This window comes from Dermochelys coriacea, chromosome 11, assembly GCF_009764565.3.
Source record: "Dermochelys coriacea isolate rDerCor1 chromosome 11, rDerCor1.pri.v4, whole genome shotgun sequence".
Lineage (NCBI taxonomy): Eukaryota > Metazoa > Chordata > Testudines > Dermochelyidae > Dermochelys > Dermochelys coriacea.
The window spans coordinates 24,619,797-24,636,236 of NC_050078.2; the positions used below are offsets into that span (position 1 = coordinate 24,619,797).

The 16,440-nt window shown below is 39.7% G+C and overlaps 1 long non-coding RNA gene across 2 annotated transcripts in view; it reads left to right on the forward strand.

Moving 5' to 3' along the window:
* The window catches only part of LOC122458088, a 186,820-nt gene that overhangs the window by 132,059 nt on the left and 38,321 nt on the right, over positions 1-16,440 (forward strand). Inside the window, exons 3-4 of one of the 2 annotated variants that reach the window (XR_006277930.1) lie at positions 9,887-9,999; positions 11,923-12,534. The exons of the other annotated variant lie outside the window; for it this stretch is intronic. This is a non-coding gene — a long non-coding RNA (uncharacterized LOC122458088). Of the gene's footprint in view, positions 1-9,886; positions 10,000-11,922; positions 12,535-16,440 lie in introns of those variants that run through there. 2 annotated transcript variants of the gene reach the window in all.

Consider the following 16,440-nt stretch of genomic DNA (forward strand, 5'->3'; position numbering starts at 1 on the left):
CCTATCCTCCAAAGCACTTGCAAAACCTCCCAGCCAGTTATTGTCTGCAAACTTTATAAGTGTACTCTATACCATTGTCTAAATCATTGATGAAGATATTGAATGGAACCAGACCCAGATTGATCCCTGTGGGACCCAACTTGATATGCCCTTCCAGCTAGACTGTGATCCCCGATGACTACTCTCTGGGAACAGTTTTCCAACCTGTTATACACCCACCTTATAGTTGCTCCATCTAGATTGTATTTCCCTGGTTTATGAGAAGGTCATATGAATCCATATCAAAAGCCTTACTAAAGTCAATATATACCACATCTACTGCTTCCCTGCTATCCACAAAGATTGTTACTCTGTTAAAGAAAGTTATTAGGTTGGTTTGACATGATTTGTTCTTGATAAATCCATTTGGAGTATAACTTATCACCTTATTATCTTCTAGGTGTCTGCAAATTGATTGCTTAATTATTTGCTCTATTATCTTTCCAGTACTGTAGTTAAGCTGACTGGTCTGTAATTCCCCCAGTTGTCCTTATTCCACTTTTTATTTTATTTTATTGGCACTATATTTGCCCTTTTCTAGTCATCTGGAATCTCTCCTGTCTTCCATGACTTTTAGAAGATAATTGCAAATGGCTTAGATATCTCCTCAGCGAGCTCCTTGAGCATTCCAGGATGTATTTCATTAGGCCCTGGTGACCTGAAGACATCTAATTTGTCTAAGACATTTTTAACATGTTCATTCCCTATTTTAGCCTCTCATCCTACCTCATTTTCACTGGCATTTACTACATTAGATGTCCAATTGCCAATTGTTTGGGGAAACAAAAAAGTAATTTTAGCACTTTTGTCATTTCCAGGTTCCCACCTCCATCCCCCATTGAGTAATGGACCTACCTTGTCTTTGGTCTTCCTCTTGCTTCTAATGTATATGTAGAATGTTTTCTTGTTAACCTTTGTCTCTTGCTAGTTTAATCTTGGCCTTTCTAATTTTGTCCCTACATACTTGTGTTATTTATTCATATTCATCTTTGTTATCTGACATAGTTTCCACTTTTGTGTTTCAGATAATTGAAGATCTCTTGGTTAAGCCAGGGTGGCCTCCTGCCATATTTCCTATCTTTCATACGCAATTGGATAGTTTGTTCTTGTGCCCTTAATAATGTGTCTCTGAAAAACTGCCAACTCTCTTGAACTGTTTTCCCCCTTAGACTTGCTTCCCATGGAATCTTACCTACCAACTCCCTGAGCGTTCTAAAGTCTGCCTTCTTGAAATCCCATTATATTTGTTGTGCTGTTTTCCCTCCTACCATTCCTTAGAATCATGAATGTTATCATTTCATGATCACTTTCACCCAAGCTTTCCACTTTCAAATTCTCCACCAGTTCCTCCCTATTTGTCAAAATCAAATCGAAAATAGCTTCTTTCCAATAGCTTTCTCCACCTTCTGAAATAAAAAATCGACTCCAGTACATTCCAAGAACTTGTATAATCTGTACCCTGCTGTGTTATTTTCCCAACAGATATTTGAGCAGTTGAAGTCCCCTATCCCCACAAAGTCCAATGCTTTAGTTTAGATGGTTTCACTGGTTGTTTAAAAAAAGCTTCATCCGGCTCTTCTTCCTAGGTGGTCTGTAATAGACCCCTACCATGACATCACATTTGTTTTTTACCCCTTTTATCCTTACTCAGAGACTGTCTCCTATTTCCATCTCAACCTCATTCCAAGTGTATACATTTTTTATATATAAGGCTACACCTCTTTATTTTTTTCACTGCCTATCTTTCCTGTGCAAGCTGTACCCTTCTATACCAATATTCCAATTTGTGTATTATCCCAAGTCTCTGTGATGCCAACTATGTCATAGTTGTGTTAATTAACTAACATTTCTAGTTCTTCCTGCTTATTCCCCATACTTCTTGCATTAGTATACAGATAGATAAGATAATGATTTGATTTCCCCATATTTTGTCTCTTGTCTCTCCCTTATACATGCTGTAGTGGCCCAGGCTTCCCCCCACATTCTGACTCTTCTTTCAGGTTTATTTTTTTTTAACTTACCTGTGGGCTTTTGTCTCCTGCCCCCATTGAACCTAGTTTAAAGCCTTCCTCACTAGGTTAGCCAGTCTGTATCCAAATATGCTCTTCCCCTTCCTTGATATGTGGACCCTATCTCTACTTAGCAGTCCTCCTTCCTGGAACAGTATCCGGTATTCAGGGAAGCCGAAGTCCTCCTGGAGACCTCATTCTCGCAGCCAGGCACTCACCTCCAGGATGCATCTGTCTAGGTCTGGGCCCCTACCCTTGACCAGAAGGATCGAAGAGAACACCACCTGTGCCCCAGCTCCTTCACCCCTGATCCTAGAGCCCTGTAGTCACTTCTGATCTGGTCAGTGTCATACCTTGCAGTATCATTAGTGCACACATGGATGAGTAGTATGGGGTAGTAGTCAGAGGGCCAGATAATCCTTGACACTTCTCAACATGAGTTACTACTGCCTTTGCTCAAGCTCTATAGGTGAGACTGTAACATAATCATATCCTCATTGGTTTGGGAAAACTAGATTACATTATCATCTGATGACTATTCAGCAATTTACATGAAAGGAATAAGTCATCTTGGTTCAATCCCTCATAAACCATCTGAATCCTCCTTTTGTGAGTTAACCACTTTTAGAAGTAGAAGTTTGTACTTTATTTTAATATTTTTAAAATAAACTATTGAGGAGACACAACCAAAAAGTTACATGCAGACACTGCACTGCCCACCCTGAAGAAACTAGAGGAAATATTGTTTCTTCCATCAGGAAGGATTTTAGATGGTGCCATGGAAACACTGAGATATTCTTAACTACAGATGAACAAATCTTCAGCAGAGCCAGATACTCCCTCTGACATTCTGTGGCCATCAAGCTGGCTGGAGTTTTGGAACCCAGGCCAAACCTAGTTTTGCTGAAGAGGAGCCCAATGACCATGTAGCCATGACATGGGCTTGGAGCTGTGGAGTCTGAGACTCAACCACTACAAACATAGCAGGGGAGAAATGTCATGGAAGGCATTGCCTCTTCCAACATCCTAGAATATGTGGAGATCTTTTGGCTTAGTGGTACCAGGGAAACAGTGAAGGGGCCAAGCAGCCTAAAGAAAGAGAAGAACTATATGATATCTCTGAAACAACTTTCACAGATCCAGTAACAACCCCAAACATGCTAACAAATCTATTCTCTACAGCCAGGCACTTAGATACCACAGAATATGCTCAGAGGAAAAAGTCTGTGATATGCACACTAACACACTTAAAAACACCTTTACCAAACAAGAACACCCCACCAGAGAAGTAGATCACATCTTGGAATGGGCCACCCAAATACCCTGAGAGAACCTGCTTCAATACATAGGGGAAAAAATCCCGCTGATTGCATACCTCTAGTTGTCATCTACCACTCTACACTGGAACCTATATGGGGTATCATTGAACTGTTACAACCCATTCTCAGTGGGGGCCACATCCTGAAAGGAATCTTTCATGAACCCCCATTGATGACCTTCAAACCACCCTCCAACCTTGATAAGCTTATTATCAGAAACAAGCTCGCCACAGACCAGGACCCACAAACTCAAAGTGGCACCAGACCCTCCCAGGACAACAGATACAAAGCCTGCAGATATACTTCTGCTGCTGTGATGATCAGTAGCCCCCACAAAGCACCTTTCAAGATCCATGGGCCCCACACATGCTCATCACACTTGGTGTACTCCACCCAATGCACTAAATGCCCCAATAACAATGACTTGGATAAAACATGACAATTACCACACTCTCAAAAGAACTTGCACAGAAAAATTATAAAAGACAAAAACACCATATCACCCCTGGTCAAATACTTTTCACAAAATGATCACTCCATATCTGACTTCTCAGTCCTTGTTTTCAAGGAAACCTGCACAACACCTGCAGCAGCCAAGCTTGGGAGCTTAAATTCATAGCTTTGTTAGAGAATAAAAATCATGGACTCAGTAAAGTCACCAGAATTATGGCTCACTACAACAATCTATAACCCTCCTTTATCCTATGACTGCTCTCTGCTTCATCTTGAATGGTCTATGTTAACTCCTTATGTTAAACAATCTGTTCTGCCTCTTATTTAGCTATGACACTCTGAATACCTTTCACAGACCTGAAGAAGAGCTCTATGTAAGCTTCAAAGTTTGCCCCTTTCACCCACAGAAGTTGGTCCAATAAAAGATATTGCTTCACCCACCTTGCACCTCTGAAATAAATATTGGGCCAAAATTCTCCCCAACATGTAAATTCCTCCATGTTTAAATCCCTGTATTGTGTGATGAAAATACCATTATCTTTAACCCAGAACGCTTAGTAGAAGTAAAGACTTATTTTGAGAATGATCTTGTTACACATGCAGTACTTATTTATGTGGGGTTTTTAGCTAGTGTATGTTTCTTATTACTTTAATCAGACAATGTCTGATAAAAGTGAATGTACACTTCATGTGTCAAAGAACATGTTAAAGCTTTTCAGTTTGTACGTGAAACCTACGAATGTCACCTTATATGATTTTATTTTTAAATTTTATTTGCTGAATTTTTGTGCTCTTGAAAGTAAAAGATAACAACCAGGTATCTACCATGGTAGATGACATTCCCCATACAATTCTGCCAATGCACCAAAGTCCTAACTTCCCACATTTCTATTTCAATATTAGGTCACTGCAATTTGTACAAAGTTTTGCAGTGGTTTTATGATACAGATACAGCAGATGTTCACTGACAGAAACCACCAATCTTCATTCTATTTGAAACCTTAGCCATATTTGATTCCAGAAGTGAAAGGCTAATGCAAAGAATGCACGGTCCTCCAGTGTAAATGATTTTCCTTTATATTTTTTCAGTGGTTATAGGAAAATAAACTATTTCATTATTATTACAAAGCTGTACCAAAATCATCTGTAGGGAGCTCTTGTTTGTCAGTTAAACACTTGGCAGTAAATACATGTATTTATGAGAAGAATGAAAGGCTCAAACTGGGTCCCATTTGATTGTTGTTGATGCCTGGACCTAAGTCTGCCTGTGATTGATGTGAGGTGTAATATCCCTTTCTGTGGCTTACCTTCAGCTTTAAAATACAATGAACAAAACTAATCTGCATTTCAAAATTAATTATATTACTTTCCCTTAAGCCTTTCATACAGATCCTCCAAGAGTGGGGAATAAGGAGGAAAGGGTCTTCAATGGACTGTGGAGTGAGAAATTATGAGGGAGCAGGCAAATTCATTTTAGAGCTAATCCTTGTTTAGATAAAGGGTCAAATTTTTAAAGTTCCCAGAATGGGAGTTAGGATCCTAAATACCTTTTAAAAATTTGTCCCCAAGTCATTTGTAGTCAGCAGCCAGTGTAGCTGAACTTTTGCAAACCATAGTTGTAGAAAAAGAGAGCCTCACTTTGCACAGGTTGATCTTACCTCTGTTGAAACCAAGGTAAATTCAGCTGTTGCAAATTGTGGTTTACCTTGGCTTCTTTTTTCTTTTGGTGTTTGCCCCACTGCAGTTGTACTGTCACTGTACACCAACGGCGGAATCGGGGCCAATCTCAAGTACAGACAAGGCCTTGAACTCCTAGTTCTCTAATGTTTTGAATGCGTCAGGTCAGGGCAGTCTTTCCTAGATGAATGGAAAGCTCTAGAGATAAGTGTTCTGAAGATTTTTTTTCAAAAAACAATAAATTTTACAAGAGGAGCAATAAACAACACAGAGTGTGATGTAGAAAATTCTGCACTGGTAATTGCAGCTGCTAGTTGGTGTTCAACTGGGCCCTAAAATACAGAAGAACCAAAAGAGGATATGAAAGTGGAAGGGGAAAAATTAATTGACTGTTGCAATGAACTGTCTATATAAACATTTCAAATATCTGTCCACATTTAGAATATTCTGAGTTGTGCTCTGAAAGTATTAAAACTTTACAAAGGTGGTTTTATTGTCATCTACTATTACAGCAGATTTATTTTGCTTTAGGAGGCACAGGGTTAACATTTTTCTTTGCTTCTAAATATAAACTTGCTTCCCAATCGTAGTATCCAGGTCTGTATCTCCCTCCATTTCTCTTTCCTTTCATGTCTGTCTCTCTCTCTCCATCATTCTGTAGCTGCTTGTATGCATTTGTTGAGGCACTGAATCACAAAAAAATAATATAAGGATGGATGCCTTTTGTGATCTGTGCTGAGCTGCACTAAAACTTTCTGTAAAGTTTTACTTTTGTGTAGTGCTATATAGTGACTTTTTATGTGTCTAAGAAATGGAAACATTTTGTCTCATATAAAAAAAAAGAAATATTTTTTTTACTGTGCTTCATTCACAGACCACATCAGAGGTATTCTAAGAATAGAATAGATCAAATATATTTTATGGAAATATAATGAGAAAAGGATGTGTTCCCAAAACTCACTCTGAACAAAGGAATGCAACTTAGTCAGGAATACTTTAATGCGCCTAACAATTTTCTCATGTGAAAGGCTGAAGGAACAGCCTTGGTTTGAAGAAATCTTCCAATTCTCCCCTGACACCCTGAACTTGAAATCAGAACTAGGAAAGCTATACATTACAAAAAAGAAAATGTATGGAAAAAGTAACTGAGGGCATTAACCAAAAAAAGACATTTTGAAAAGAACAGAAACATCAATATGAAACATTTTGTCATGTTTCATTTCATTGATCATATGTTTATTTTATGTGCTCTGGAGTGCTGAAGCTTAGAAGTAACTACATTTCAGGAGCCTCACATTAGACCTGTCAGTCTGTCTGTAATGAAGACTACGTAGGGAGAAAATAATCAAAAATAAAATATGTGACAATTATTTGATTTATGTCCGCTTTTATCAAATTGTACTGCAACTTTAGAAAGAGACATAAGATTAGCAGCTATTAAAGACACTGCTTGTGTGACAGATACAGGACTAGAAGGTACATCTACAATGTAAAAAGAAAAGGAGTACTTGTGGCACCTTAGAGACTAACAAATTTATTAGAGCATAAGCTTTCGTGAGCTACAGCTCACTTCATCGGATGCATTTGGTGGAAAAAACAGAGGAGAGATTTATATACACACACACAGAGAACATGAAACAATGGGTTTATCATACACACTGTAAGGAGAGTGATCACTTAAGATAAGCCATCATCAACAGCAGGGGGGGGAAGGAGGAAAACCTTTCATGGTGACAAGCAGGTAGGCTAATTCCAGCAGTTAACAAGAATATCAGAGGAACAGTGGGGGGTGGGGTGGGAGGGAGAAATACCATGGGGAAATAGTTTTACTTTGTGTAATGACTCATCCATTCCCAGTCTCTATTCAAGCAAATTAATTTGCAAACTGGATACAATTAACTTAGGCTTGAATAGAGACTGGGAATGGATGAGTCATTACACAAAGTAAAACTATTTCCCCATGGTATTTCTCCCTCCCACCCCACCCCCCACTGTTCCTCTGATATTCTTGTTAACTGCTGGAATTAGCCTACCTGCTTGTCACCATGAAAGGTTTTCCTCCTTCCCCCCCCTGCTGTTGGTGATGGCTTATCTTAAGTGATCACTCTCCTTACAGTGTGTATGATAAACCCATTGTTTCATGTTCTCTGTGTGTGTGTATATAAATCTCTCCTCTGTTTTTTCCACCAAATGCATCCGATGAAGTGAGCTGTAGCTCACGAAAGCTTATGCTCTAATAAATTTGTTAGTCTCTAAGGTGCCACAAGTACTCCTTTTCTTTTTGCGAATACAGACTAACACGGCTGCTACTCTGAAACCTACAATGTAAAATAATTCATCCTTTTTCATAGTAATGCAATATTTTCTCCTTAAATAGTATTGTAATTAAAACTGCCAGTGTAGATTAAATCAACTGTGTAGGAAAGATGTATTTATATTGGTTCTAATTAAATCTTTTAGCAAAGTCACAGTCAGCGTTGCCAATTTTGGTTGGATGAATTCCTGGAGGTTTTATCACATGAAATAATCTTCCATTAAAGATTAACTTTTAATTCCTGGAGACTCCAGGACAATCCGGGAGGGTGGCAACAGTAGTTACAGTTTCAAATATGATTTAGTCCCCGATACAATAACATATACTGCAGCTACAATATACAGCTTCTGTATATTCCTAATTAAAAGGCTTAGCTTTATCTGTAGCATATCTCAGATTTCATGTTACTTCCATCATTCTACCCAGGCTCCAGTCCTTTTCTCAAACAAAACTCACATTGACTTTAATGTGTTTTGCCTGAGTAGGGACTGCTGGATCAGGGTCAGTATTTGTCAGAGAACTAGTTTATTTCTTGGCTAATAAACAGGCACTACAATTTAGTAAAGTGCTTCATCATTAGTTAGGTCCTTAAAATGACTGGGTTAAATTTGCCTTGGGATAATTTACAAGGCTGCCTTAAACATGGGGGCATGCTGAAGTGGGACAGAGTGAGGCAGGAGCATGTTGTGCACTGGCAATCCATGGAGGTGCAGCCTCACAAGTTTCTCTTTTTTTGTGATGTAGGATTCTCATCCTCAGGCCCTAAGAACACACATGCAAAGCTCAATGAGAGATGTGGGCTTTCTGAATCTCATCTTTAGGATCAACTTTGGATCCATGGAAGCCAAAAGGAAAACTCCCCTTGAGTTAAGTGAGACCAGGATTTGACCCTAATGGCTATATTTGTATATAATGGATCAGTGCAAACTGCATACGTTATGGCAGCCCCAATGTCACAGTAACTTAAGCAATGATAATTTATGCAATTTAGGGGTCTGAACAGGATTTCAAAGACCTACTTCCAGGGAATGATATTATTCCTCCCTCCACCACCTTACCCCCAGCCCCCACTTCCCATCTGTCCTCTCACTTCACAGCAAAACATTCTTTTAGGTGCAAAACAATAACAGACAAATTGCCCTGACTCTCTTTGGACTTTCTGTTTAGCCCAACTACTTCATTTTACCTTTCTTTTCCCCTAAAATCCTGATGACTTTGTGTGGGTGCATGCCAAGACCACCCTAACCAAGGTAGGTAATTTCTGGGAAACATAGGAATAGGCATTTTTCTTTCTCCTATGCCTCCTTTCTTATCAAAATAAGTCCCAGTTGTAATAAACAACTTGCACATACAGCATAGTACATCTGACCCAAAGCATTTGTTGAACTTTAAGTTTTTGTCAACTTCTCCTTAGCCTAGGCTTACCGAAGTACAGAAGGAGCCAATCTGGTGACATTGCTTAGTAGTTACTGATTAGAGATGTTGCTTCAGATACAGTACTGTGGGTGTTTTGGCATGTCAAGCGACAGAAGGTACACATCAGATCAGAGGCAGGAACAGAATCCAGGTTTCCTGATTTCTGTGTCCAGTATTATTCAGTTACCTCTGTGGTTTCACCCAGTAATTTCATGTCCAGTCCTATCCAGAGATCTACACTGTTTCCACAGTGGACCCACTTTGTTATAGAATGGGATAAATACAGAAGCACCTATATTTAATTAACTGTGTCATAATACATCCAAACTAATTTTTTTTAAAACAAATCTGTTTCAATTAGCATGTAAGAAAAGCTTCTATTGACCTGTTATTGTCATAAGAGAAAGAGGGAATTATTTCATGCTAACATTTGGACAATGTTTAGCTTCCATTCCTCTATCTAAACAAGAGAAACAGAATTAGTTTTATGTCATATACTGTTGCTGCTTTTTTATCTTACCAAGGATTCATTCAAGTACTATCAAACTATGATATAGTCTTTGGAATATTAGCTAACAGCTAAATGCTGAATATACAGATTTTGTTTTTGCTCTTAAAAAAGAAAAAACAACCTAGTGAAAAAAACTATCACTTTCCAGGATCCTGATATCTTGGACCAAACTCCACTCTGAACAGGTTGTCATGTCTGTCATCAAGTTTCAGAATCAAGCTATCAGAAGATGCCCTTCAGCCGAAGTGTTAAGAGGAATTGGTGAGCTTAACATGTTTCGCCCGCTTAATTTAATTTGGAAAAATTCAACCAGAAAATGAAGTTATTAACAGGTTGGTACATCCAGAGATAAGATGATGTCACAGGAAAGTAGTCAAGTGGGTTGCTTGTCAAGATATAAAATATGTATCTGTCAGAATCTAATGATAGATAAGCTATGGCTGGGTATAGGATGTGGTGAAAGTAGTATACTCAAAATGAAAACTGAATCCTATAGCCCTGGAGTACATACTTTTAGTAACTATTGAAGTGATCATTATAAATATAGGAATTTGGGGGGCAAAAATTGCAAAAACATAGTGGCAGTGATGGCAGTGGTCAGGAGAAATAATTGAAAACGTTATAGCAGCACTGGACCTCAAACACAGAGGAGAAACCTCCCGGTGGGCTTGAAAAGGGGCTTGAATGATCAACAATGGGGAAGGATAAATAATTCTTTCCATTGGTAACACAGAGACCTTCAGAAAAGTACCACTCTAGTTGGCTTGATGCAACCATGTCTGGGCGACTGTGGTCAATGTGCAAAACTTTTGAACTTTAATTCATTAGGCAGTTTTGGGTCAAATAAAGAATGCACCAACATGTTCTGTAAGGAAATGCCCACATCATCTAGATATCATGTAAGTCACCATATTTGGCAATAGGGATTTAAAGTTAATACTCAGTCTGGATGCTAATTCAGAATATGGCTTTAGTAATACAAAACAGTCTACTTAAAAAGGAATAATTAATGTAGGTAATCATTTTTTTTCGGATAGCTTGATTATGGCACACTAATAAATATTGGTATTGTGTTGTTACAGTGATTAAGACCCCAATCCATGCATATGAAGTTCTACTGAATGTAAATTTCGGGATTGGGGTTTAGATTATAAAATTTTGGGAGCTGATGCCATCTCTCTAATATGTTTGTTGAGCATATGCTCCAAAAGGGACCTAATTGTGACTGGGAATTTTGAGGGCTGCTGGAAAACAAATAATGCTATTTGTGAATTTTAAGGCTAGAAGGGACTCTCTTATGACCATCTAGTCTGACTTCCTGTGTAATGCAGGCCACAGAACTTCATCCAGTCAGCCTACATAAGGTCTATAACTTCTGGTTGAACTAGAATATATCTTTAAAAAAATCAATCTTGATTTAAAGACTTCAAGTGATGGAGAATCTACCAGATCCCTTGCAAAATTGTTCCAGTGGTTAATTACCTTCACTATCAAAAGTATTTCCAGTTTAAATATGTTTAGCTTCAATTTGTAGGCACTGGAACTTGTTATGCCTTTCTCTGCTTGACTAAAGAGTTCTCTACAATTAGAAATCTTCCCTCCAATTGTAAACTTGGATCACATCACCACTTAAGCTTTGTTTTATTTTTTGTTTTTTAATAAGCTAAATAGGTTAAATCTCTCTGCAAAGTAGATTTTTTTTCCAGACATCAAATCATTCTATTGGCTTTTTTCTGAACCCTTTTCAATTTTCCAACAGCCTTTTTAAACTGTGAACACTAGCTCTGGAAATTATGTATCAGTAATGACCTCTGCAATACTATATATATATAGATAATACTGCTTCCCAATTCCTCCTTGATATTCTTTTAATCCACTCAAGGATCTGAGCCACAACATCACACTGGGAGCTTATGGTCAATTCACTATCCACCACAGCCTCTAAGATCTTTTCAGAGAAACTGATTTTCATAATATAGTTCCCCATCCTATAATTGTGTCCATTCTGTGTTCCTAGATATATACTCTTTCATTTGGCTCAGTTATAATGTATGTTGTTTGAATGAGCCCAGCTAACCAAGTGGCCAAGATCTCTTTGTGTAACTGATCCTTACCATTTTTTATCCCTCCACCAATTTTTGTTTCTTTGAATTGTATCAGCTGTGATTTCGTATTTTCTTCCAGGTCATTATTAGAGACATTGAAGAGCATTGGGCAAGAACAGAACTCCACTAGAAACAGCTTCATTCAGTGCTGGTTCCCTATTAGTAATTACATGTTGAGGTCTATTAATTAGCCAGTTTTTATTCTGTGTAATGTATTCTAACACTTCTGTCAGGTGTTGTAAGTGGCAACAAAGGCTGAGTTCAAATGCGTAGGGAACCCTCTTAACACTAACAAACATTATTGGCTCAAACCCCCACCCAGAATTTCTGGGATCATTAATACCTTCCCTGGTCCCCACTCACAAGCACTAAGTCTGTGTATGAAATAAGGACAACTTTTTTTTTTAGCCGAAAAGGGAACACAGGCTCAATGTGGAGAAACATAGCAATCTGATAAATAATGTACTCTTCCATGGTATCTTTTTGGCAGTAGTGTGTTAACTTGGTTCCTAACCATCTGATGTGAATTCCCAATAGGCAATGTCTCTTTACTGCATCACTTCCCCCTTCCCCATCCACTAAACACCACTGAGGGTTTGGTATCAGTGAGTAGCATAATCCCAGAGTCCTCAGGTACATTCAGGCAAGCCTGCATCCAGTTCCTGCTTCACCTCCTAACCCAGCCACAGTGGTGTCCGCTTTATTCAGAAGCTAAGGAGGAGGGCCTTCATTAAAGTTTACTCAGCTCTGCTGCTGCTTTCTGCAAAGAGTCCTCTCTGCACTGTACCCTGTTGAGGTGGTGCGACAGACAGGGGCAAAGAGCTCCTTAGCCTCCAGAACATCAGGCCACAGGGTTTACATGTGCTCCATTGGTTTGTATAGTGCTAATTGTTTTAATCAGATATATTCTTCTATAGTTAAGGTTGTAATTTAAAACCATCTAGATGCTTTCAGACATCACACTTTTAAAATAAAAATACATAAATCACCTATTTCTGAGTTCAAGAAATAAGAAAATGAATCATTAGTTTTCCAGTACTGAACATTTTTTAGACTTGTATAACAAAAATTCCCTTGTAATTTAAATTGAAGAGAGAGAAGAAAAGCGGGGGGGGGGGGGGGGAGGGGGAATGGAAGGCGATCAGTCCACATGTGGTCTAATATTTGTCCTAGTTAGAAAATTATAAAACAATCCAATGACATATTCAGGATGAATAATTGCTTGCTGCACATGTTTCATCTATATAGTTTTACAGATCACATGGCTTAATTAGGTAATCTATATTGTGTCCTCCAAAGAAGGCATTTTGTTCAATTAAATACATAATAAAGGTTTCAAAATATCTATTTAATCATAGTTTTGGTGGTTTGGTGTATTAGGTATATAATTACTGCAACTATATCTACATATACTGGTATAGTCCATGATTTCATGGTAGTCTATTTTGTGTGGTCCAACTCTTCTTATTTACATAAAGTGGGGACAAGATACTTTCACCTTTTTTGTTTTCTTTATTTCCTGTCTAGAAATAAACATATTAACCCCATTGAATCAAGAAATTCCAACAGCAAAGTTGAAATGCTAAAACTGATGAATAAAACTAACCAAAGCCAGGAAATTTAAAGTTCAGTCTGACATTTTGTTATCACATGCCATTTAGCCGTCTCCTTTGAGCTGTGAGAATGGAGAATGGCGTGCCAACCTTAACTTTGAATTTCCTGGGCTTCGTTTCTTCTTGTCACGAAACCCTCGATATTATTTAAATGTGGTTTTCTTTTTCCTTTTACTAATCTGATATTGTTCACTCAGAAACTGAAGCTAGTATAAGTAATGATAACTCATTGAGATTTTTTAGCATCTCTTATCTTGTTCATTAAACTAAATTCTGAGCTCTACACATCCTTGCAATTGCTCTGAAATTCTAAGTCTCCTTGCAACTGTTTTGAGAAATTTGAAATCTAAATGATTCTTTAGTTTAAAATTCAATGTTCCCTAGTTAAAAGGCAATATTATTATATTTGTCATCTTATGAAATTCTTATGTACAGTATAATTTGTCTCTCCATAAAATCTACTTTCTTTCAATTAGGGCTGAAGCCAGTTACTCAAAGATCTGGAAGAAATACAATAGTTTCTTTCTTTTGTTTTGTTTTTTTTTGTTTAATTGTGAATACAGAAGGAAACTGAAATGTGTGTTACTGGCAAAATAATTCAAGTTTACAGAATTTTTCTTCTGTTTACCGTAAATCAACTGATGAACAGCAGCCTATGGCACTGGGCCAGAGAAATGAGATTATCAAGTAAAGAAGCAGAAAGATGAACAGAAAATCATGTTTACAGATCTTGATGAACATCTTCCCTGATGTTCAGCGAGAACCTGATTCAGCTCCCTTTGAAGTCAATGGAAAGACACCCACTGACTTTCAGTGGGAGTTGGATTGGACCCTTATTGCTTGTATTTGGTCACTCTTCTGAGCAATACAACCTACCTAGAGTGAGGTGAATTGAGAAACAGTGCAAGTGAGGAGTGTTCATATGCATGAGTGTACCAGGTAACTGATGGGATTGTTTTCAGCTTTGATCCAGCAAAAGGAGTTATATTAGCTACCTTTGCTTGTGTGACTGAGCCCAGTACTGTGATGTGCTAACCAGTGGTTCTCAAACTAGGGCCGCCGCTTGTTCAGGGAAAGTCCCTGGTGGGCTGGGCCGGTTTGTTTACCTGCCGCGTCCGCAGGATCGGCCGATCATGAATCCCACTGGCTGCAGTTTGCCGCTCCAGGCCAATGGGGGCTGCGGGAAGCAGCCCAGGCCCTGGCTGCCCTTCCTGCAGGCCCCATTGGCCTGGAGCAGTGAACCGCGGCCAGTGGGAGCCATGATTGGCTGAACCCGTGGACACGACAGGTAAACAAACCAGCCCAGCCCGCCAGGGGCTTTCCTTGAACAAGCAGCGGCCTTAGTTTGAGAACCACTGTGCTAAACACTGCAGTTCCCAGGATCAGGCCCATTTTCTACAGATATAGCTCACTAGTGAGAATTTAATAGTATTTGAAATTGCATAAAATAAATGTATAATTCACTGATACCTTGGGAGCATCAGCCACTGGACACAGCTCTACTCTTTTGAGCAGTTGTGTCTGAAGTATAGCCTGAGAGATAAATGTAGTCATTTACTGGCCTTCTCCTTGTATTTGAAAACTTCAGTGATACAAGTTTTTACGATGGGTAGATAAGCAATAGTCAAAGATGACACAAGTACAATCAAATATTATAATTGTGTGTTTATTTTATATAACTAAAGTTAGTTATGGTCTCTGAGCTGAGGTGGACCTTGGTATTGCAGTTTGGGCATCTCCATTCTTGGAGTGTCTTGTTTTGTTTAAATGAAGGCTAGAATGAAATTATTCCCCCACGCTGAGAGGTTCAGTGGGGTGAAATGCTTCTATCTTCTCTGAATGTGAAAGGTTGAAAGGCCACAGAACCACAGCTATGTTATGCTGCTATGGAAGGTCATAGAGAGGTTGTACAGAAGGACTCTCTGCATGTTCCTCCCTTCGTTGCACTGGAGAGGGTTGTTTGAGATTGGAATGGGGAAGTGATGTGGGGAGCTGCTCTTACATGAACTACTGTGACATCCAGTGCTTAAAACTCCACCACGGAGTGCCCTAACCATCACTACAGACCCTCGTTATGGAGCACCTGTACAGCTAGTCTGTATCCTGCCCTCAGGTTTGGGAGGAAGATCCTTCTCTCCACACATGGATAGCTGCTCCCTGATAGCCTGTTTAATTTGCATTGTTCATGCATTGATCTTCACTGTGTTGTGGAAGAAACCTGGTTGCAATAGCTAATCATTCATAATCATTTTTATGGGATCTTAGTGACAGTTCTTCGAAGGACTGAGCAGAACAGAATGACAAGTTCTGGCATGCTGGGTTTAACTGTGCAAACTAACATTTACAATTTCCTTATATATAATCTTTCTGAATAATCTGGTCCCTACGGCTTAGATTGAGGTGGGCAAACTTTTTGGCCTGGGGGCCACATCGGGGTGCAAAACTGTATGGAGGGCCAGGTAAGGAAGACTGTGCCCCCCAAACATCCTGGCCCCCTCCTCCTATCTACCCCCTCCCACTTCCTGTCCCCTGACTGCCCCCCTTCAGAACCCTTGACCCATCCAAACCTCCCTGCTTCTTGTCCCCTCCCAGGACCCCCTGCCTCAAACCGCCCCCCCGAGATTCCACCCCCATCCAACCCCCCCGCTCCCTGTCCCCTGACTACCCCCCCCGACAGGCCCCCCAGGACTCCCATGCCCTATCCGACCCCAGACTGCCCTGCCCTAGAACCTCCGCCCCCTCCCCCAAGACCTCCACTCCTAACCTTCCCCGTCCCCTGACTGCCCCCCAGGACTCCCTACCCAACTTTTTCACTGCTGCGTGCATGCTGCCACCATCCCCTTACCATGCCGCTCAGAGTGGCAGGAGCTCGCAGCCCTGCTGCCCACATGGCACTGTGGCTGCAGGGGAGGGGAAACAGCAGGGGACGGGGAACAGCAGGGAAGGGGCTGGGGACAAGCTTCTCCAGCCAGGAGCTCAAGGGC